The 23,510-nt window shown below is 43.3% G+C and overlaps 1 pseudogene; it reads left to right on the top strand.

Annotated features, from left to right (window-relative positions):
• The first annotated feature begins 3,852 nt into the window (after positions 1 to 3,852).
• Positions 3,853 to 5,952, top strand: LOC110210717 (BTB/POZ domain-containing protein 1 pseudogene; annotated as a pseudogene).
• Positions 5,953 to 23,510: the final 17,558 nt, after the last annotated feature.

The following is a 23,510-nucleotide window of genomic DNA, read 5'->3' as shown; positions in this document are numbered from 1 at the left end:
TTTGAAGGCACAAAGAATTAGTGGGAGAGTTAGGAACTAAATTCAGTTCTCCTGACGTACTACTCTGGTGTCCTTTTCACTGTACCATGCTGACTATTAACCACTTTTGACTGATGAAGAAATGAATTCCCAGATGGGAAATCAATTACTCAATCAGCCAGTCAACCAGTATTTATTAAGCAGTCATTAAATGCTATATGGGCATCTAGGTGGTGCCCTGGGTAGAGTGCTGGGCCTGGAGTCAAGAAGACTCATCTTCCTGAGTTCAAATCTGGCCTCAGACACTTACTAGCTGTATGACCTTGGCTAAGTCACTTAACCCTGTTTGCCTTAGTTCCTCATCTGTAAAATGAGCTGGAAAAGGAAATGGAAAACCACTCCACTATCTTTGCCAAGAAAATCCCAAATGAAATCATGAAGAGTCAGTCATGACTGAACAATAACAAAACAATTATTAGCTCATGCAAAGGTACAGAGATGGGAGATAGAGTCATGTACAAGAAATAGCAAAAAAGCCACTCTGGCCAGAGTGTAAGGCAAGGACTTCTTAACCTTTTTTGTGTCCTGGACCCTTTGGCAGGCTGGGGAAGTGCTTTTCAAAATAAGGTTTTTAAATGCGTAAAATAAAGTAGGATTACAGAGAAACCATTCTATTGAAATATAGCTCTCAAAATATTTTTTAAAGAGTTCGCAGAATCCAGATTTAGTTAACTCTCCTGCGTGGGGAGTGTGAGAAGAGGATTGCTGTATGACAAAGTTAGAAAGGTTGTGAAAGTTTTCAAAGCCAAATAGAGGAGTTGGTATTGACATGCCCACGAGTAGGCAGGGATATGAGATCACCACCCCTCATCTGTTGCTTGTTCTATGAGCATAACCTCTGAAGAGGGAGGCTCTGCCGCTCAGGATAGGCCTGAGGCCCAGCTGTGGCACCATCAATCTGGATTCCCTTCTCTGAGCTCAGTTTCTAACATTAGCAAGACCTGGGGAGAAACTTTGGGAAGAGCCAAGAGCTAACAGAGCACCTCCGGCTTGGAGCCTGCTGGGAGCCAAGACCTTGAGCTGTGGAAGGGTTTGATTTAGAAAGATGACTGCCCAGAGAATCTCGCAGAACAATTCTGGCCAGGAAATTCTGGCTTTGGTTCCACTGATCCTCAGAGGATCGACCCATCCCACTTCCCAGCCTTGGCAGCCCTTGACAGACCTGAGTCCCGGCCCCTCTTCTTCTCTCCCTGAGCCCCAGCTCTGCACCTCCTCTTCCCTGATTTTTCTAATGCCCTCTTCCTGAGTCATACATAGCCTCACGGGAATCAGAGGGGGAAGGAACTTTAGATATGTCCTTGAGTCCTCTGAGGGAAGAGCTTTGCAAATCTTAAAGTGCTATAAAAACATAAGTAATTATCATTATTAGAGACCACATAATTAAATTGATTCAACTAGAATTCAAGAGCTTTACAAACCTTAAAGTGCTATATAAACACAGGTAATTATCATTATTGGGGCAGCTAGGGGGATAGAGTGCTGAGCTTGGAGTCAGGTATACTCATCTTCCTAAGTTCAAATCGGGTCTCAGACACTTACTAGCTGTGTGACCCTAGGCAAATCACTTAACCCTGTTTGCCTCAGTTTACTCATCCTTAAAATGAGCTGGAGAAGGAAATGGCAAAGCTCTCCAGTGTCTCTGCCAAGAAAACCCCAGATGGAGTCAGGAAGGGTTGGACACAACTGAAAAATAACTGAATAGCAACAATGATTGTTATTAGAAACCATATAATATAATTATATATAATAATGTATAAGTATAATACTATTATAATTAAGCATGATATATTAATTATATATTAATGTGATATATTTATATAACTAAATTATAATCAATATCATAATGTAATAAATGATAATTCAATTAATTCAAGAAGAGTTTATTAAGTGCCTATTCTGTTTCAGGCTTTGAAGCTGAACACATTATTTTATAGAAGGAAGCTCAGAAGGGAGTGATTTACCTAATGTAAAATGGGGACTAATCGTAGTTAGCATCTATATAGAACTTCACAAATAATATCTCATTGTATCTTCACTACTCTGAGAAGTGGATACTATTATTATCCCCATTATCCAGATGAGGAAACTGAGGGTACTGGAGGTTAAGTGACTTGCCCAGTGTCACACAGTCAGTAAGCATCTGAGAGTAGATTGGAACTCAGGTCTTCCTGATTCCAGGCCCAGTGCTCCATCCACTGTACCATCGGGATGTCTTGTCCATTCCCTTGGCATGGCCTACTGGAAAGTATCCCAGGCTTCAAATCAGGAGAGTAGAGTTTAAGTGCCTGCTCCTCTTCCTGTCTCACTCTATGACCTTGAGCAAATAATTTCCCCTTCCTCAGTTTTTTTCATACGTAAAATAACGGAGTTGGATTAGGTCAGTGGTTCTCAAAGAGTGGTCCCAGGACCCCTGGGAGTCTCCAGGACCCTTTCAGGGGTTCTCAAGGTTAAAACTATTTTCATAATAATACTAAGACCTTTTCATTTCTAATATGGTAAATATAGGTAGATATAGTCCACATAAACAAAAGTTTTTTGGGAAGAATCTTCAACAATTTTTAAGTGTTTAGAGGAGTCCTGAAACCAAAAGGTAAAGAACTGCTGGATTAGATGATCTCCCTAAGGCACCTTATCAACTCTAAATTCTATGATCATATGATCCCAACTCATATCCCATCACTAGGCTTCAGTTTCCTCCTCTGTAAAACATCCTGCCTCCTTCACAGAACTGTTGTGAGAGGTCCATGGGACAACACAGGGAAAGCTTTTGTAAGTTATTACATGAATGATATGGTATCATTATTATTGCCTTTCCTCCTCCATGAAAATTTTCACTGACTGCCTCAGTCCACACTGATCTTTACTTTTATTAAAAAAAACTTTTTCGATCACTTGGAGAAGAGAAGATTTAGGGGGGTAAGTAAACTCTCCTGCCAAACATTTAAAAGAGGCAGAAATTAGGCTCTGGTTGGTCCCAGAGGGTAAGACTATGGCCAATATGGAGGGATGTTACAGGGGGTACAGTTTTCTTTTTGGTAGAACAGTTTCTCATTAATCAGAGCACCCACAATGGAACAGTTGTATGACTTTGTATAGCTGAGTCTCAGTTTCCTTTTCTGTAATATGAGGGAGTTTGACTAGGTTACAGAGTCTAAGAGATGTATTGGATTTAATTTAGAATTTAGTCCAACTTGTACATGAGTAAGAGTCCCTTGGACAACCTACCCAACAAGGGATCATCCAGCTTGGCTTAAAGGTCTCCATTGAGAGGGGACTCGCTCCCTACCTTCCAAGGTAAGCCATTTAACCATCCTAATAGGAAACATTTCCTTGTGACTTTCATGCATCACTCCTAGTTCTAGCTTCTGAAGCCAAGAAGGACAAACTAACCAAATCCCTCTTCCATCTGACAGCCCTTCAAATTACTTGAATACAGATATCACATGTGGGGTTAGGAGATGGAACATTCTAGAAACAGCTAGGAGGCCAGTTTGACTGAACGTAGAGTACTTAAAGGGTAGTAATAGGAAATAAACCTTGAAAAGGAAGGCTAGAGACAGACTAAAAAATCTTAACTTCCAGGCTGAGGAATTTTCATTTTTATTTTATCCTAGAGGCAATAGGGAACCATTGAATGTTTCCGAGCAAAGAAATATCGTGGTTAGGCCTGTGCCTTAGGATTAGAGAGACTAGAAACAGAGACCTCGGTTGCAGTAGCATAAGTGAGAAGGGGTGACTGTGAGTGGAGAGAAGGGGACAGAGGAGAGAGATGTTGTAGAGATAGAATGTTTTGGTCCTGACAACTGATGGGACATGGGGCAGGAGGAGAGAAGACTCAAGGATGAGTCTGAGGTTACAAACCTAGGTAATCAGGGGAAATGACATTCCCTCAATAGAAACAGGGAAGTTCAGAGGAAGGATGGCTCAAGGGAGGAAGTTGGTGAGTATGTGGAATTTGAGATGTTGGCAGAACTTTCATTTGGAAATGTCCAGCACGCAGGTGGTGATACAGGAATAGAATTCAGTAAAGAGATTAGGGCAGTGAATATATAGGTTTGAGAATCACTTGGGTAGAAATAGTAATTGCATCTATTGGGTTGGATGTAATCCCTAAGATTTAGAGGGTAGGTTGAGAAGAGAAGAGGGACTGATCTGGAGGCTTGGGGGACACTCACCTTTACATGCTAGATGGGTGATGGTTCATAGATGAGACTGGGAAAGATCCTTCTGGTGGATAGAAGGAGACTCAGCAGATAGTACTGTCACAGAAGCAGGAAAGGAGAGAAATTTAGAAGAGGGGGTGGCTGACGGTATCAAAAGAGAGAAATAAAAGAAATGAGAAATGTTGAGAGGCTGTGAGATTTGATGCTCGAGCCTACTGGTTAGTAAGGGTTCAGCAGAATGGAAGAGTCAGACTAATGTGGAAATATGTTTAATATGACTGTACATGTATGGCCTATATCAGAATTCATGCCATCTTGGGGAGGGGAGAGGGGAAGGAGGGAGAGAAAATTTAAAATTCAAAATTTTATGAAGGTGAATGGTGAAAACTAAAAATAAATGAATAATTTTTAAAAAAAAGAATGATAGGGTCAGAAACCAGATTGTAAGGGGTTAAAAAGTGAGTGGGAGGGTGGGGGTGTTTGTCGGTGGGAGAGGGGAGAAGCTTTTTTCCCAGCTTTGGGCTTGTGTACAAATCCTCTTGTATTTCTCTAGAACCTTTGACCTTTGCGTTACCTGTTTTTTAGGCGATAAAGTACCTGAGGTCCAGGAGGTAAAGTGACCAAGGTTACAGTCAACAAGTGACAAAATTGACATTTGAACCCCTCTGCTTTAATTCCTGTACACCTCTTGCCATGTTGAGGTTTCCTTATTCAGCTGAAGTTCAGATTGCTCCAGAAACAGTCACGACAACTCTTTAGACTGCTAACACACACACACACACACACACACACACACACACACACACACACACACACACATACACACACACACACACATACACACATACACACACATACACACACACACACATACACACACACACACACACACACACACGACAGTTCTGGCTTTAGAAGCACTTTGTGTGGATTTCCTCACCAAACGTCTTAGGGCAGATAATCCCTTATGGTTCTCATTGAGACATATTATGTGCTTCTCTGGAAAGAGACATTTGAGTATTTGAGAAAGTTGACTCTTTAGAACAGTCGCTCTCTGGGCAGAAGCTGAATGTCAGAGGCAGCAGTTGCCAGTAACTTTTGCAAACAAACAGAAGATGCTAGGAAAAATGCTCTCATAAATCCACTTCCCACTGATGACCATTGAGGAATGCACTGCAGGTCCAACTCAATCTAGAACTTTATTAGACCAAGAAGCAGTAAATTTCTCTCTTCGTTTTGTGGGCAATCCTAAAACCCGAGCTGAATACATTGATTGGCCAAAGTGCTGCCCCAGGGGAAAAGAATGCAACATCAGTTCCAGCAAGTAGAGAGTCCTTGGGGTTACAGTGGAACAAGGACCAAATGAGGTACACAGTTAATAGAAGAATCTCTCTAGTGGCATTTGGGCTGTATGGTTCTATTTGTATGTCAAGTGAATATACAGATAATTGAACATGAAAACAAAAAAATACTGGGACAAAATGATATCGGATTGAGTTGTGATGGGACAGCTAACTCTTTCAGGGTCGTGTTTAAGGAACCTATTGAAATCTTACCCAACATTTGCTGTGCAGCCTGTGCAAGAGTCAAAGGACCAGATTCCCACTATGACACTAAAGGATTGAAGAAGGCTGTCCATGAAACGCCTGCTGCAAGTCAAGCAGCATTTTCATTCTTTAGTTCTCCTGGCGATAGTAATTGAGCAGCAACAGAAGAGGGACCAATACCAGAACTAATAGTTTATACATAATTCAGCCAATAAATACTAATCTAAAAGGCAGAACTAACTAGCTGCTAATGCAAAAAATGAGAAAGTGAAGACAGCAAGTGAGGATAATTCTTCCTAGGACTTTGTCAATGGAAGGCATAAGAATTCTGAGGACAAAGTAGCATTAAATGAAGGTTTTCTAAGGATGGAGAAGACCTGGACCTGCTTAGAAGCAAAGAGACAGGATGGATTAAATAGGGAGAGATGGAGGAAGCTCTCGGGACAAGGCTTAAGGGACACTTGTTGAGGATATTGTAGAAGAGATTTGTTTTCAGATATTGATTGGGTTGGGCATCTAGGTGGCACAGTGGATAGAGAACCAGGTCTGGAATCAAGTGGACCTGAGTTTAAATCTGATCTCAGACACTTACTAGCTATGTGACTCTGGGCAAGTCATTTAACCCTGTTTGCCTCAGTTTCCTCATCAATAAAATGAGGTGGAGAAGGAAATGGCAAAGCACTCCAGTTCTTTGCTAAGAAAACTCCAAATGGAGACATGAAGAGTCGGATACCACTGAAAAATGACTAAACAACAATCAGTTGGCTGGATGACCACTAAGATCCCTTTCAGTTCTGAAATTCTGTGATTCTATTGCAGTTATTGTTCTGACTTCACTCTCAAAGAGCCAGGCTGGCTACATCTCTTTTTCTCAGGGTTCCAGGGGTACCCTTGAGGTGTTGAAAGTGTCTTTCTGGAATGCTATCAGCTTGATTCTCAAATCTAATGTGTTCCTCCTACTTCTTTATTAATTTATTTCGATTTATAAACAATTACTTCCTTAAGCTTTTGAGTTTTAAATTTTTCTCCCCTTCCTTTCCCAAGATGGCTCGCAATCTGATATAGCTATACATATACATTCCTATTAAACATATTTTCACAGTAGTGATGTTGTAAGGAAGAATTAGAAACAATAGGAGTTCCTCCCACTTTTACTTGCCATTAATTAATACCCCAGTTCCATTTATCCAGTTAACATCAAGTAGCTTTTACATAAGGATATTTATTTTGAAGATACAGCAAGATCACAAGTATAAATATGTGTCCCCCCAACATCTAATTGTGTGTGTGTGTGTGTGTGTGTGTGTGTGTGTGTGTGTGTGTGTGTGTGTGTATTCTCCCCTTTTTGCCACTTTGGTCTCTCGGGAGAATGGACTCAGATTTAATACACTTCCCACATAGCATTGGCCCACCAAATTCACATCTAAAAACTACATTGTTGCTGGATAAATCATTTTTTAGCTTTGAGGCTGGATCCCAAAGGTTGCTCCTCACTCCTTGGGGCCTCAAAGCTGGACTTATTGGTTGTGAAATGTGACATGGCTTCACTCCTAGACTTCTATCTCTAATCTCTTTTGCTTGAAATGAAAGAATGAACACCAAGGCTTATAACCAAATCCCACCTCCACAGGCCACATGTTGGTCACAGATAAGGAGGGCCTGAAGCCTTTTCCCTTATGACATTGTCTGTCCTCCCACCAGAACTCTACCACCCAGGAAGAAAGAGATCCTTTTGAATGCTTCCCAGCGCAAGTTCTGGCCACACAGTCAATTTTAAAAAAAATCTCTTCTTTATCACATGGCTGGCATACTGGAACCAGCTACAGAATGTGGGAAAGTGCTCCAAAGTCTAAGGGAAGATTGTATTAGCTGAACACTCTGCATATCTTCATGAAGACTGGGCCCATTGGCCAGTCCCTTGTTACTCTGTGAAAGTACGTCCCAAGAGGTTAAGTGATTTACCCCAGGTCAAATAAATAGTAAGAGGCAGAGCCAATATTTGAACCCTTCTTCTGACTCCAGCTCCAGGGTTCTTTCCATGTTCCATACAACTGGACCCTTAGGACCACACAGCAAGCTTTTTATCCTTTGGGGATTGACTACCATGCTGTGCACATTAACCTTCTTCTCTTTACTAAAGACCCTGATGACACTCCAACTCTGATCACTCTCTTTCCTCAGATGACCTCACCTCCTAATATACTAAAAAGGCCAGGGCCATCTCGCCTCCTGTCCACTACGCCATTCCTTCAACTGTGTCTCCACTCATCCTCTCCTTTGCTCTGCTCTCTGAGTAAGAGGCAGCCCTTCCTTGCTGGGGACACAAAACCAAAAACACTTAACAGTCTCTGCCTTCAGGGAGCCCCAGTTCTACTAGGGGAAAATAAAAGGGACTTGCAGAGGTATACCAAGTTACTCGAAGAGGGAAAGACTGCAGGGATGAGGAAAAGCTTCATGTAGCAGGTGACTGACACCTGAGCTTGCTTTGGAGAAAGCTGGGGATTCTAATTCCTCATATGTATTGTAAGACATTCATTCATTCAACAAGCATTTAGGCACCAACCTATCTCTCCAAAGAGAGCTCACATTACTCCTCCTCATGTACTCTGTGTTCCAGCCAAACTCGTCTGTTTGTTCTTCCCTCTACATATCATTTAGTCCAGGGATCTTTCTCTATAAGGCTTACACATAACTACATCTAAAAACATACCTATCCCCCCCCATATGTTTGTATATGTATCTTCCTCTTCCTACTTCTTTATCATCTTTCTCTCTATATATATTTATGTATATATGTATGTGGGCAGTTAGATGACCCAGAAGATAGAGCACCAGGCCTAGAGGCAGTAATACCCGAGTTCAAATTTGGCCTCAGATACTTACTAGCTGTGTGACCCTGGTTAAGTCACTTATTACTGTTTGCCTCTGTTTTTCCATCTGTAAAATGAGTTGGAGAAGGAAATGGCAAACCACTCTAGTGTCTTTGCCAAGAAAACCCCAAATGGGGTCATGAAAAGTCAGATATGACTGAAAAGATTGAAGGACAACAATAACAACATGTATGTATGTATGTATGTATGTATATACATATATGTATATATATGTATATCTATCTATCTTCCTCTATCTTGTTACCGTCTTTCTCTCCACATATGTATGCATGCATGTATGTATGTATGTATATATCTATCTTTTTATCTACCATCTCTTTCTCTTTGTCTATTGCTTGCTGTTCCCTGAACATGGCATTCAGTCCAGGGCTCTCTCTATATGTATATCAGGGATTGACCAGAAAACAGTTCATGGGTCTATGCCCCCATCTTCTCTTATCTCTTTGCATTCAATTTAGTGTAACAAGCATTTATTTAAAGCATTTACTCTGTTCTGGTTCCTGGGAGCAATTCAGAGCCCCTGGTCTTATGGAACTCATAGTCTGTTGAGGAATAAGACACAAACAGATGCCTATAGTATACAATATTATGGAAATACATTAGAGAGGGGTGAACCACAGACCATGTAAGAGCTTAAAGGGATTAAAGATAACTTCCTGGAGAAAATGGCCTTGGAATTGGGCCTTAGAGGTTGGAGATGGACTTCAACAGGTGGAAAAAGAGGAGGGAGGACATTCTAGGCATAGAGGACATCAAAAACATTTTCTTTTCCGTCTGCCAGGAAATTTACCTCCTGAGCCTGGCCCCAGGCCCAGATCTGTAGGGGAGGAAGAAGAGATGAGAAGAGAGAAAAGCCCAGGAGGAGGCAGGCCTGCTGATGACATTAGTGCTTTTCCTTTTTCTTATTTATCCATTCACAGGTCCACTCGGTTTCTCTCTTCACTGGCCTCTGAGGAAGCCCTCCATTCTCTTCATTAACATAGACACTGCCCTAGGGCAGGCCCTCACTGCCTCTTGACTATTATAAGAGTCTCCAATCTGATGCATGGTAGCTGTTTGTATGTAAGCTTCTTGAGGGCAGGGATTATTTTTGCTTTTCTTTGTATCCCCAATTTAGCACAGTGCCTGGGAAATTGTAAATGCTTAACAAATGCTTGTTGACTTGACTGGCACCATGCCTTGAGCATGAACATTTGTTGAATTGAATTAAACTGATCTCCCTGTCTCCAGTGTGTTCCACTCCAATCTATCCTGCAGGTGCCATCAGGCATAGCTTCCCAAAGCTTAGCTCTAATCTCATTCTTTCCCTGATTAAACACCTTCCCCCTCATCTTCTCCCCCGCCCTGCCCTTTGCCTCCATTGGTTCTCCATTGCGTATTAGACAAAAACTAATTGTTTCCTCAGTGTGGCATTCAAGGTCTTCCATCCTCTGACTCAGATCTGCCTTTCTAGCTTTATTTCCTACTACTCCCCCTCGTACACTCAAAGCCCTAAATAAATTATTTGATTCACTGTCCCTGGCTAACAGCTCACCCGGCTCCCTCCAGATCCTCCTCTCCTTTGACCTTGGACAACATTTTATATTTCTCTTATGCACTCAAAGACTTAGTTTTATTTTGTCTTTGCCTAAGTCTTATCTTCCTCCTAGATGGTAGGCTCCATGAGAGCAAAGATAATATCTTATTCAACCTTTTATCTCCTCCAAGCCCTCTTTCAGGGTTCTGAACACCATAGGTGATTAGTAAGTGTTCAGTTCTATGATTTCAAGATTCTATAACTCCATGATGCTAAAATCTAAGATTCTATGGGAGTAGGAAGAGGTCTTCCTGGTATCCCTGGAATCATGCCGGGTAAGGACCATGTACTTTGCCTATTTGTAAAGACAGAATTCCTGGAAGCAGGTTCTATCAGTTTTCCCAGGATGTTCATTTTGTCACCTGTTCTTGGGAAACACTGTGAGGGTTCACATACCACCCACTCTGGGTCATCTAGTGATAAGGCAAAGACAAGAACACAGCACTTCGGATTCCTGGATTTCCCTTTAGCCACAAGGCCCAGACTGTCATTGCTGGATGATGGCCCTTCAATTGCTAACTCCATAGCTACATCCCTTTTTCAGGCTAGGGTCCAGGGTATGTTGGAGCTAGCTTGTACATGCTGATTGTTAAATTTTCAGTGTGAGCATTTACACCTCAAAAATCAGCAAATGCCACACATCAGGGCTTAATTCATTATTTTATTGATTGACCATACCTAAGAAAAAGTTGGAGAAAATGTTTATTATTATTATTATTATTAATAATTACAATAACAATATAACACAATAACACTAACAATAAATTAGTTGGTTAAATAAATTAAATAATTATTAAGATTAGATTTAAAGTGTCATGTGTGTACATTTATCTTTGAAGGCCAATTGTTAAATATTTACCAGTATACCACTAGCTACAGAGTTTCTTGTGACTGTTGCTATAATCTTTGTGGCTGACTATAGGCCAAGAGAGTGGAGTGTGATATGTAGCAGTGAAGCAAAAGATAATGACATCCCCAATCCTCTATTTCTCTAGCTGCCATAAGGATCTCCCAGAGATTCCCCCCATATCTCCATTCATTCATTTACACACTGATTCATTTATTCATCCATCCATCCATTCAGTATGGCAAAGCTAAAAGATTTAAACGTGATACAGTGATAGAATACTGGATTTTGGAATCGGGAGACCTAGGTTCAAATCCCAGCTCTTATACTGTCTGACTGTGTGACCATAGGGCAAGTAATTTAACTTCTCTGAGCCTCAGCTATTCCATCTGTAGAATGGGGATAATGGTACTTATACTACCAGCTTCTCAGAGTTTTTATGAGAAAAATGATTTTTTGGGAAATCTTGAAGTAAGTGCTATAGGAGTATGAATTGTTTCTCCATCTATGGGAGTAATAGTTTCTGCCCTGCCTGCTTTGGCTTCTGTGAAAAAACTAATAAGAGGATAAGTAGAAGGGGAGAAAGCTTTGTAAATTGTAAAACACTGTTGTTACTGAAATAGTCTGTGCCCTTGGATTGGGTAGGTTGCTGAGCAACCCAAATATTGGTCTGGCAGCCAGGAAGCCCTAATGATAATAGCCACCATTGCAAGTTTTAATCTCCCAGAGCAAGAAAATGCTGAGTGGCCTTTTGAATAATAACTTTAAATAACGAACAGCCCTTTCAAATTCTTTGATAATAATAATGTCAACAACAAAAACAACACATCCCATTTCTCTAACAATTTGCTATCTACAAAGTGCCTTTTTTCTCCCCATTAAGTAAGTAGAGTATTAGATCCTGGAATGATTGGGTGTGGGTCATTTCATTTTAGTATCCCCAGGACTGAGCACAGGGTCCTGTGCATAGCAGAAAGTTAATAAATATTTATTGAGTTCAGGACAGGTGTCATTATTCCCATTTTATAGGAGAGATAACAGATTGAAATAGGAGAGCTGAATAGTCCAAAGGTCACTAATGGTCAGCAACAGAGCTAGATAATATAGGAACCCAGATATCTTGATTCCATAACGAGTGTGTTTTTTCCCCCCTCACTGTCCCTCATGCTAGCAAAGACAAGAGTTGCTAGTCAGCAATGAGGTGTTACCCTGGGCTTCCTTGAGTGCCCTAATCAGCTGTTGACAAAGCACCTGAGTTACAGGTGAGGGCAGGGGACCGTACTTTTCAGCACTCCTGGCTCTAGAGAGGAGAAAGCCTGAGAGGAGACTTCCTCAGGGCATGCAGAGGCCAACAGATGGATTCCCATTCCCTGCAGTTCCGTGCCTGTAACCTTCTCCTGGCCTCTCCAACAGTACATAAATATTCACTGGCCCCAGAGGGGGGTGGGGAAGGAAACTTGCTTTCCAACAGGCCTCCTGGCTGCCTCCCATTTTCCAGTGGGCAGAATTCATGTTTTAAGGCATTTGGACAGTGTGCAGGACACTTCACTCATTGCCCCCTGAACCCATGATGCTCATACCTGTCTCATTCTTAGCTATGAGAACAAGTTCTTGCTTTTGCAGAGAGAGCTTTCTGTTAAAAAGCACTTTGCAACAGCCCTGGGAGATGGGTAGTGCACAATTATTTCCTTTTACCTCTCTCCCCCATTTTAGAAAGGAAGAAACTGAGACCTTAGCTTTGTGACCTTAGCCGCCTCTTCTGAAAATGGGAATAATAATACCTGTTCTCACTTTCCTCATGGGCACATAGATTATTCGACTTGGAAAGGTTCTTAGAAATCATCTAGCCCAAATGTGTTATTTTCCAGAAGAGGAAACTGAGGCTAGAAGAGTTATTCAAGGTCACAATCATGGAAGTGGTAGAAATGGTCCTGTGTTCTTTGGACCTCACCATGCTCCACTCTTGTAATCAATCTACAAGTCTCTGTTGAGCTGAAAGTGTACCCTATTGGATTTCATGAAACCCAAGTTCAAGCCCTGACACTACCTTGAACTCTCTGTGGGACCTTAGGCAAGTCATTTCTCAGTTCTAGGCTTCAGTTTCCCTGTCTTAAAAGGAGGAGGTTGGGCTAGGTGACTTTTAAGTTCTCTTCTATCTCTGACATTTTATGGTTTATGTCTGACCTTTGACTAGTTTATGCTGTGGGGGGAAGGTAGGAGGTGAGTTATGAAATGTCAGAATTGGAAGGGATTCTAGGGATGATCTAGTCCATCCCCACCCCCCTCATACACACATGCACACATATGCACTCATACACACACTCACATACACACTCTCTTTACAGGTAGGCAGCCTGAGGTCCGTTGAGTAGGAAGGGTCCGGTGGCCTTCCGTGTGAGATTTCATTGTTCAGAAGATAAGCTGGGGCAGATGGGAAGTAAAGAAATGCACTGACTATTTATTGTCATACTCCCCTCAGATCATGCTTTCCATGTGAGTCCTCTGCCTGGGGAGAACCAGAATAGGGACCCTGCTCCCTCAACTCCTTACCCTCCCAGGATGCAGCCAGCACACAGCAGACATTTCAAGGAGAACATCTCACTGACAGACTGTTGGATTACTTCTAGGTTGCTTTTTCCTGCTCAGTCCCATCTGAGAGGCAGCTACATGTCACTAGATCTGAGTTTAAATCCAGTCTGGGTAACATTAGGCAAGTCTTTCCACTCTCTGGACCTCTCTATAAAATGAGAGCAAGGATGATTCCTGCCATTCCCTATTCCTATCCTTCCAGCTTTAACATTCCGTGTTCCAAGGCTTCTGCCAGCTCTGACATCGATGTTCTAAAGGCCCTCCCTGCTCTGATACTGTGTCCTAAGGCTCCTTCCAGCTCTCAAGTTTTGTCTTCTAAGGTGCCCACCAGCTCTGATAGTCTATGTTCTATGGTTTCTTCCAGTTCTAACAGTCGATGTTTTACCTTCACCCTTGTGTACTTTCCTCTTTTCAGATGTGCCCTCCCCAGTGTGCAGGGCCCCAGAGGTTTCATCGCCTTTCCAGCTCTGATATTCTAGATTCTGTGTTCTAAGGTACTTCCCCACTCTCAAATTTTTGTTCTAAGATCCCTTATCTCTCTCACATTCTATGTTCATGGGGTTGTGGATTTACATCTGAAAGAGACCTTAGAGGCCAGCTAATTATCCCCTTCATTTCTATAGATGAGAAACTGAGCCCCAAGGAGTTCAAGTGACTTCCCCTGTGCCACACAGGAAGTATGTGGCCAAGTTGGAATTCCAAACCAGGTGTTCTGACTCCAAGACCAAGCACCCTTTCCTCTGTACCACACACTGCCTCCATTTCTAAGATCCCTTCCATCTTTACCCTTCCATGTTCTAAGGTCCCTTTCAGTGCTGACATCTTTGGCTTGTGGATTCTTTGACAGTGCCCAGGCAGACGACATCTTTCCTACCCAAAGAGCAGTGATGCCTCTGTCCCTGCTGGCTGCCCTCTCTCCACCTTTGTGTACTTTCCTGTGGTTGCTGTCTTTCAGGCCTCCCAACAGACTATCTTTTCAGATCTACAACCCCTAGGGTCTGGCCCCACAGCCTTGGCTTCTTCATCTTTCAAGGAAACTCAGAGACAAACTGTTCCTTGTATATCTGTAACCTTAGTCCAGAGAAGCCCCCAAATTCCAGGGTGAAGATGGGTCTAGATTATGGGCTGTCTTTGGAACACAGGGCATCAGGGGATCTTTGAAAGGGGCCTTCTCCTGCTCACTCATCAACCCCAAGGGTGTGTCCCGCCCAGGAAACCTCAGATGCAGGCTGGTAGCCAAGCCAAGCCACAGGGACTGTCTGGGAGTCTGAATGAAGCTTGGCCTCAGACTACACATGGGACAGGATATAGGGCTGGTATTTGGGCAGCAGAATTGTCAAGTGGGTGAATCATAGGATCATGGAATCACAGGATGTCAGAATTACATGGGACCTTAGCATTCATTAAGCCTTCTTTTACAACTGAGAGAAAAAGGTCCAGAAAAGGGAAGTGACTTTCCCAAGGCCATTATTAGTAGTGAGTTTCAAAGCCATCATGGGGAAATTTAAATGGAAATTTATAATCTTTATCTATCCATCCATCCATTCATCCATCCATCCATTTACTTATTCATTCATTTATCTATCTATCCACCTATTTGTCTATCTGTCTATCTGCATTTTATGAGAGCTGGCAGGAGGATATAGAAGGAGCCTTGAAGTTAGAGGATGTGCGTTTGAGTCCTGGGCAGTTGAGTTGATTTCAACAGGTCATTTAACTTCTTTGAGTCTTAGCTTTCTCATCTTTAAAATGGGGATAATCCTCAGTTTGTTTCCCTGTCAGGCTATCATGAGAAAAGTGCTTTATTTTAATGGCAGCCAGATAATTACTAGCTTCTGGTGCCCCATCATTCCTCCCTCCCTATTCTTGCTGGTTCCTGGCTAAACGGAATGCTGGAAAAGACATTAATGTACTCATTCACATCAAGATTTATGTGACTGATAAGGTTTAATTTATGACAACTCCTGGGGGGTAAGGATGTCTCATTTTAAAAGTTTAGAGAGTAAGAGGAATAAAGTGTTAATGGCAGAGATCGAGTCACCCATGGCAGAGATTTGGGGGGGGGTGGAGACAAGCTATAGGGTATCCTGAGGAGGGTGACCAGAGGGAACTATCAAACATTAAGAGAATAGGAATGGAGAGTCTGGAGAAGACTCCAGGAGACTTAAGATTGCCTTTCAGTGTTTGAAGGACTACCCTGAAAGAGATTGGCCCAGAAGACAGAACCACAAGAAGGGTCAGTATAGCTCCTCCATGGCCCTTTCCCTTTCTGAGCCTCCATTTCCTTTTCTTTGGAGTGAGAAGATTGGACTAAGTAATTCTAAGTCCAGGGAGTTTGATTTCAGTTCAGTAGAATATAAGCTTCTTGAGGGCAGGGACAGTCTCATTTTTGTCTTTGTATCTTTGAAGTCTTGCACAGTGCCTAGCACACAGTTGGTGCTTAATCAATGCTTGTTGATTGAGAGACAAGATGGTGTAGTGGATAGGATCCTGGTCTTGAGGTCAGTAAGACCTGGGTTCAAATTCCTAGCTGTGTGACACGAGGCAAGTCATTGAAACCTTGGGCACCTCATCTGTAGAGTGAGATGGTCGGACTCAGTGGCATCCAAGGTCCCATAGGAATAGAAGGAAGCCTTTCCTAATAATGGGAGCTGTCCAACAATGGTGTTTGTTGTTGCGGAGAATGAAGTCTCTGTCACTACTGGTATCCAAGTAGAGTCCAGATAATCCCTGTCAGAAAGTCTGTAAAGTCTTGGAGTGGCCAAGATTAAATGGCCTCTGAGGCTTGTTCCAGCTTGGGATCCTAGGACCCTATGAGTCTGTGAAGGAGAAGCCAGATCTTCCTTTCCCCGCTTCCCTCTCTGATCCTTTCTAGATACGTGATCTTGGGCAAACCACTTTCTATATTTACTCCTCAGCTACCTCATCTGTAAAATGGGGACAGCCATACTCATCTCATATTGTCATAAGGAAAATACACTATAAACCTGAAAGCTATATGAATTATTTCACCACGCACCTCACCAACTCCCCACCCCAAGCTTTGGTCATCAAAGTTTGGGCAGCGAGAAAAGTCGGTAAAGCTTGAAGGAACCGCTCATAGCACCCCTGGTAGACTATAGAGGCTTTATAGCCCGGAGAGGCCACTTCTGGGGACCAGCTGCTTTTTCAATGTATAACCAATAGGTGGCAGAGTAGTCTAGGCCATCCAAATCTCCTGGGGAAAGAGCAACCAGTATCCCTCCATCCTGCTCTGTCTACATGTGGACCTGGGGCGTGGTGGTTGGGATGTGTGGGATGTGTCTCCCTCCTGAAACAAAGCGCCCCCCGCCCCAGTTCACAGGGGTCCATCCACTCAACCTAGCTTATTTAGTTTGTAGAAGAGAAGGCTTGGAGGAGAGAGGGGGGTATGATTACTGTCTCCCACATCTAAACATTTGTCATGGGAGTTAGATGTTATTATCATCCTCATTTCTAGTTGAGGAAACTGAAGCAAACAGAGGCTAAGTTGATTTGCTCAGGGTCACACATTCAGTAAGCATCTAAGGCCACATTTGAACTCAGGTCTTCCCGACTCTAGGCCCAACATTGTACTACAAGGCTGCCTCTGACTACAGCTACATCTACCTAGGGGACTCCCAGGAAGAGAAGGGCCATAAGATCTTAGAATGTTAGTGCTGAAGTGCTGAGAGATCATGAGTACAATCCCCTTGCTTTACAAATGAGTAAATGGAGGCCCAGAGAGGGGAAGTGATTTGTCCGTGGTCACACAGATAATAAATATCAGAGTCAGGATTCAAACCAAGGTCTCCTAACTTTAAACTCAATATTTTTTTCTCTTTCTGAGGTCAGACCTTTTAGTCTGGGTGCCTGGGTCAGACCCACTGAAAGTGCTCCACGAAGTTCAAGATGTTTCTCTTGGTGGTTTCTTACTGTTAGTTTTTCCTCCCTACCTCCCTCAAAACTCATTCCTTCCTCCTCCCCCAGGGTGTTTATACATACACCTCAAATATTTGTGAACCATTATTCCATCCCCAGAGCTCACTGTGGGCAGTCAAGCCATACACCAGGGCTCCCTTTAATTATTCCTTAAATGTCCGCCCCAAACTCTTGGCCATGTGAGTCTGTAGAGGATGGAGCTTCCCCCAGAAGAGGATAGAACATAGCAGGGCAGGGCTGAAGGGACCTTAGAACATACAACAAAGAACATCAGAGTATGAAAGAACCTTAGAACTTGGAACATCGAAGCTGGGAGGGACCTCAGGACAGAGAAGTAGGGAATCTTAAACAAAAGAATGTGTGAGCTGACAGGAAAGAGGGCTTAAGGGAAGGGACTTTAGGACATAGAATGTCAGAGCTGCAAGGAACCTTAGAACTTAGAAAGTCGAAACCTTAGAACTTAGAATTTCATAGTTCCTTCCCTCTGCTAATTATTTCCAATTTATCCTATATATAGCTTGTTTCTATCTTGCTGTTCGCCCATTGTCTCCCCCAGTAGACTGTAAGCTTCTCAAGAGCAGAGACTGTCTTTCACCTCTTTGTATCCTCAGACATTAACACAGTGCTTGGCACATAGTAGCTGCTTAATAAATGTTTATTGACTGAGAATACCAGAGCTGGAGAGGATCTCAGAATTTAGGATGTCAGAGCTGAGAGGAATCTTTGACCATAGAATGCCAGAGATGTATGGGGACTTTAAGCCATAGAACATGTGAGCTGAAGGGTGGCAGTGGGGAGAATCTCTAGGTCAACTACCTTGTTTTATAGATGAAGAAACTGAGGGCCAGCCCAGTGAAGCAGCTTCTTTAAGATCATACTGTTATTGAGAGGTGGAGATGGCAGCAGAATCCAGGTCTTCTGAGTTCTAGTCTAGTACTCTATTCATGGTATTACACTGCTTTTTCCCTCCATAGATCCTGTTGACCTTCACCTCGACCTTCCCTTTTCAGTGAGGTCTTCAATGGACCAGTCAGCACATATTTCCTGACCTCTTGCAGAATGTTCAGTTTTGTACTAGGCATGAATGCCAAGAGGGTTGAATTTGATTCCTGCAATCTTACGAGTCCTGTACCCTCTCCGCCATGGCAGGCTGGGTCTCAATTTAAATGCTATCCCTCCATACCAGAATATTATTATTGGGATGGGGGAAGGAGAGGATTGTAGGGAGCTGCTGGGGAGAGAGGTACCCACCCAGTGGGGAGGTGACCCTGGGCAGTCTGCACAAAGCCCAGCCGGTTAGTCACAGCAGTCTCATCGCCTGTTGGGTACTGGAGAGGTCTGTGAGGTCATTCCACATCCTGGGCAGTATGGCTTCTTCTTTGAAACTCTATTATGGATGTGTGGGTATGTGTGTGTGTTGGGGGGAGTCTCTTCTAGTCTGTAGTGACTCAGGCTTCACAGAGGGAAGCCCTCCCCCTTTTAATTCATAAATCTAATAGGAATTCAAGAAATTACAGCTAGAGAGGAGACCTTAGAGATAATCTAGTTTACTCCCTCATTTTACATATGAGGAAACTGAGACTCAGAGGTAAAGTGATTTACTCAAGGTTATACAGGTAACAAGCAGCAGGGCACAGATTGTAACCCAGTGTTGCTGACTCCAAATCCAGCACCCTTTCCAGTACACGCTGCTGACTTTCCCTTTGTCAGAGAAGACTTGCCCTGTTCTCCCTCCCATAACTACAAATTCCTGTGTCTGTAAGCCTCAGACTGGGGGAGGCTGGGAAACTCTACTGTCTTTGGTGTGTGTATGTGGGAAGGAATGCTGCTGTTTCCACAGAACCTGTCCCTCAAAGTGGTGAAATCTCACCCTCGAGTCTATATGTGTCCCTCTGCCAGTCATCCTAGCTTCTTCTCAAATTCCTCCCCTCCTCCCTTCATCTCTTCAGTGGGCCCCTTGGAATCTTCCCTCTCTGCTCAGAAAGTGGCTTCATGGAATGCCCAGGCACAGGACTATAGAGAAGGAGAAGGTGATGGAAGGAGATGAGGACCTCTTAGGAGGCTGAAATTGATGCCGCAGAGATAGAGGGAGGAGAATGGATGAGTCACCGCCCCATGCTCCTCCTAGACAGGTTTTCAGAGACTGCAGAGGGAAGGGTGGCTTAGCTGGGCAAGATAGCCCCCAGAAAGTCTGAGTCAGCCTCACAGGGTAGACCCTAAGGTGCATAGGAAGAGAGCCAGGCTGGCAGACAGGAGGCCTGAGTTGGTATCATTCCCTACCTGGATGGTATTGTGCAGTTATCTTCCTTCTTTAAGACTCAGTTTCCTTCACTATAAAATCAGGGGGTTAGGTAAACTGAGCTTAAAGGTCCCTTCTTTCCAGACCTTCCACTCTCAGGTTTGTTGTAAGGATCAAATGGAGATAATATTTGTAAAGTGCTTAGCACAGTGCTTGGCATAGAGTAGGGGCTTGTTAGATGTTTGTCCCCTTCATTTCCCTTCCTCCATGTTCTGAATTCTAAGGTTCCTTCCAGGTCTGAGACGGCAGAAAGAGCCACAGATCAGAAGTTAGCAGAGCTGTGTTTAAGCCTCAGCTTTGCCATTTGCCTAGCTGTGTGACCTAGGATTTAGGGCTTGTTTGTATTGTTTTCATGTTGTGTCCCCCAACAGACTGTGAGCTTCTCAAGAGCAGAGACTGTCTTTCATCTCTTTGTATCCTCAAAGATTAGCACAGTGCTTGGTAGGTGCTTACTGAATGTTTATTGACTGAGAATACCAGAGCTGGAAAGGACCTTACAATTTAGAATGTCAGATAAGACTCCTCCTGGCTCTAACATTCTGTGTCCTAAGGTCCTTCTCAGCAATTTTATTCTATGCTCTAAGCCGCCTCCCAGTTCTGACATTCCCTGTTCTGAGGCCCCTCCCAGCTCTGACATTCCTTATTCCAAGGCCCCTCTCAGCTCTTCCATTTTATGCTCTAAGGCCTCTCTCAGGTTTTCTATTCTGTGTTCTAAGGCCCCTCCCAGCTCTAACATTCCCTGTTCTAAGGTCCCTCTCAGCTCTTTTCATTCTGTGCTCTAAGGCCCCTCCCAGCTCTGACATTCCCTGTTCTAAGGTCCCTCTCAGCCCTTTCATTCTATGCTCTAAGGCCCCTCCCAGCTCTGACATTCCCTATTCTAAGGTCCCTCTCAGCTCTTTTCATTCTATGCTCTAAGGCCCCTCCCAGCTCTGACATTCCCTGTTCTAAGGTCCCTCTCAGCCCTTTCATTCTATGCTCTAAGGCCCCTCCCAGCTCTGACATTCCCTATTCTAAGGTCCCTCTCCGCTCTTCCATTTTATGCTCTAAGGCTCCTCCCAGGTCTGACATTCTCTGTTCTCAGGCTTCTTTCTAACTCTGTCATTCTCTGGTTTCAGGCTTCTCCTAGCTCTTAGAACATTTTCTGTTCTAAGGTCCCTCCCAGCTCTGATATTCCATATTCTGAGCTCCTTCCAGCTCAGAGATACTATGTTCTAAGCATCTAAGCATCTGATAGGAGCCTAGCTTTAGGTCAGGCTCTCTGGGAAAGTGGGTGGGTTCCCTCAAATCTGCCAATCAAGGCCCTCTGTGGGTTTGTTCTGGGATGTGCTGGGTCATAGAGTTGTAACTAGGGCAGGACAATTGGGGCTTTTTCCCAGGGTGCTGAAATTTAAGTGGTGCTGACAGCACCAGTTTCCAAATTACAGAAGGAGTTCCAGCCAAGGTGAGTACCTTGTCAGTATGAGCAGTTGAAATAATCAGCTACCAGTTAGCAAGGGTACCACAATTGCTAGTTACGGTTCTGTTAAGTGATAGAAGGGCCATGTTATTGTGGGATTTTTAAACCAGGTAACCCACACTGTAGCTATCATATTTCATAGCTGGTTTCTTCTCCTTTCCCAAGATCCAGATACACTTAGCCAGATTAATCTTTTGTCATCTTGCTTCCCTGCTCAAGGACTTTTAGTGACCCTGTCATAAGAGAATGTGTAAACTCCAAGATTAGAATTCAAGGCTATCTACCTTTCTAGCCTCATTTCTCACTATTCCCCTTCAATATACTCTATGCTGCAATACCTGCATGTACCAGGTTCATCCTGCCTTCCAGTTCTTTATTCATTCTGTCTGTTCCAGAAAGAATGCCCTCCCCTAGCCCTTTCCAACTTCCCAGATTTTAACCAACCCTCAAGTTCAAATTTCACCTCCTTTAGGAAACTCCCTGCCCTCCAACCTTTCTAGCTCACATCTTTCTTTCCTGAATTCTTGAAGGAGCTGCAGTAGCTTTGTTCTCCCTATTTGGCAGATAACATGTCCTATCTTACATTGTCAATGATCATATCACATCACCCTTCATCTCAAAAACCTTCAGTGGTTTCCCATTTTCTGGCCAAATAATATAAACTCAAGGTTCTCCAATATCTGGTCCCAGCCTAGCTTTCTGCCCTTATCTCACATCACTTCCTTTCCTATGTAATCTCTGTTCCAGCCAGACTGGACTACTTTCCATTCTCTGTTCTCATCCCGCCTTGTACCATCATCACATCTTTACTCACCACCTCCTTGGGGCCTGCAAATGGGCTCTTCCTTTACTTCCATTTCTGTTTTTAAAATTCCCTCCATCTCTTCAAGGACAATCACAGATGCCACCCCCCCAGTGAAGCCAATTCTGCTCACCTCTGCTTACCAGTTAAATGTATTCCTTCCTCGCTCAGATTTCTCAATATTCACTTTCCTTTGTATCTATGTATCTTATGCCTCTGGTGTAATGGAAAGAATATTGACGTCTCAGGGGTTGTGTTCTAATCCTGAGTCTGACACTTAATAACTGGGGGAACCTGGGCAAGTCACTCAACTGTTTTTCATTTTTCACCCCCCCACATATGTCTAATCAGTTGCCAATTTTGTCATTTCTGTAAGCACAGCATAGAATCATAAATTAAGAGCTGGAGACGCCAACTAGTCCAATCCCCTCATTTTATAGATAAGTAAACTGAGTTTTAGAGAAGTTAAATAACTTGCCCAAGAGTAACAGGTAGTTGATGACAGAGGTGGCTCCAAGTCTAGTACTCTTTCCACTGTGCCAGACCTTTCAACATCTTCCATAGAGTGTCCCCTTTTCAGTACTCATAAAGATAATACCCAGATCCAGTCCCTCATCATCTGTTTCTTGGGTTATTACAATAGCCTCCTAACTGATCTCTCTGCCTTAGGTCTCTACACACTCTAGTACATGTTTTACTCAGATGCCAAAGTGATTTCCTTTTCTTTTTTTTTTTTTTGGCTAGGCATTGGGGTTAAGTGACTTGTCCTGGGTCACACAGCTAGTAAGTGTCTGAGGCCAGATTTGAACTCAAGAAGATGAATCTTCCTGACTCCAAGCCCGGCATTCTATCCACTGTGCTACCTAGCACGTAGTAGGCACTTAATAAATGCTTGCTGATTGTTGATAATTGATTCTCTGGTTGTAAAAGGGAGATAGCAATCTTTGTATTATACTTCTCACAGGGGACTATGGAGAAAGCATGAAAGTGTAAAAGCTTTAGAAATGGATATTGTTGTAATTATCATTGTTTTTTAGGGATGCCCCTGGATTATTAATGGGATCTCAGTGAGCAGAAGACTCAGTGAGAGTAATGGGAGTGGGGCTCAGGGAAGGATGTGGAGGCCTATTGAAGTGATTAGTGGCTCAGTGAGGAAGCTGGGTGGGGACGGGAAAGAGTCTCACTCATTGAAATGAGTAGAGGTTAATAATCAGAGGTACATTTAAGGGGACAGTCAGGTGGCAGCTAGGTGGCGCAGTGGAGAGAGCACCAGCCCTGGATTTAGTAGGACCTGAGTTCAAACCCCGTCTCCAACACATAACACTTACTAGCTGTGTGGCCCTGGGCAAGTCACTTAACCCT

Source organism: Phascolarctos cinereus, unplaced genomic scaffold (genome assembly GCF_003287225.1).
Source record: "Phascolarctos cinereus isolate Bilbo 61053 unplaced genomic scaffold, phaCin_HiC Scaffold_726;HRSCAF=1367, whole genome shotgun sequence".
NCBI lineage: Eukaryota > Metazoa > Chordata > Mammalia > Diprotodontia > Phascolarctidae > Phascolarctos > Phascolarctos cinereus.
Note: the sequence above shows the minus strand (reverse complement) of the source record. Positions and strands in the feature narration are given on the sequence as shown.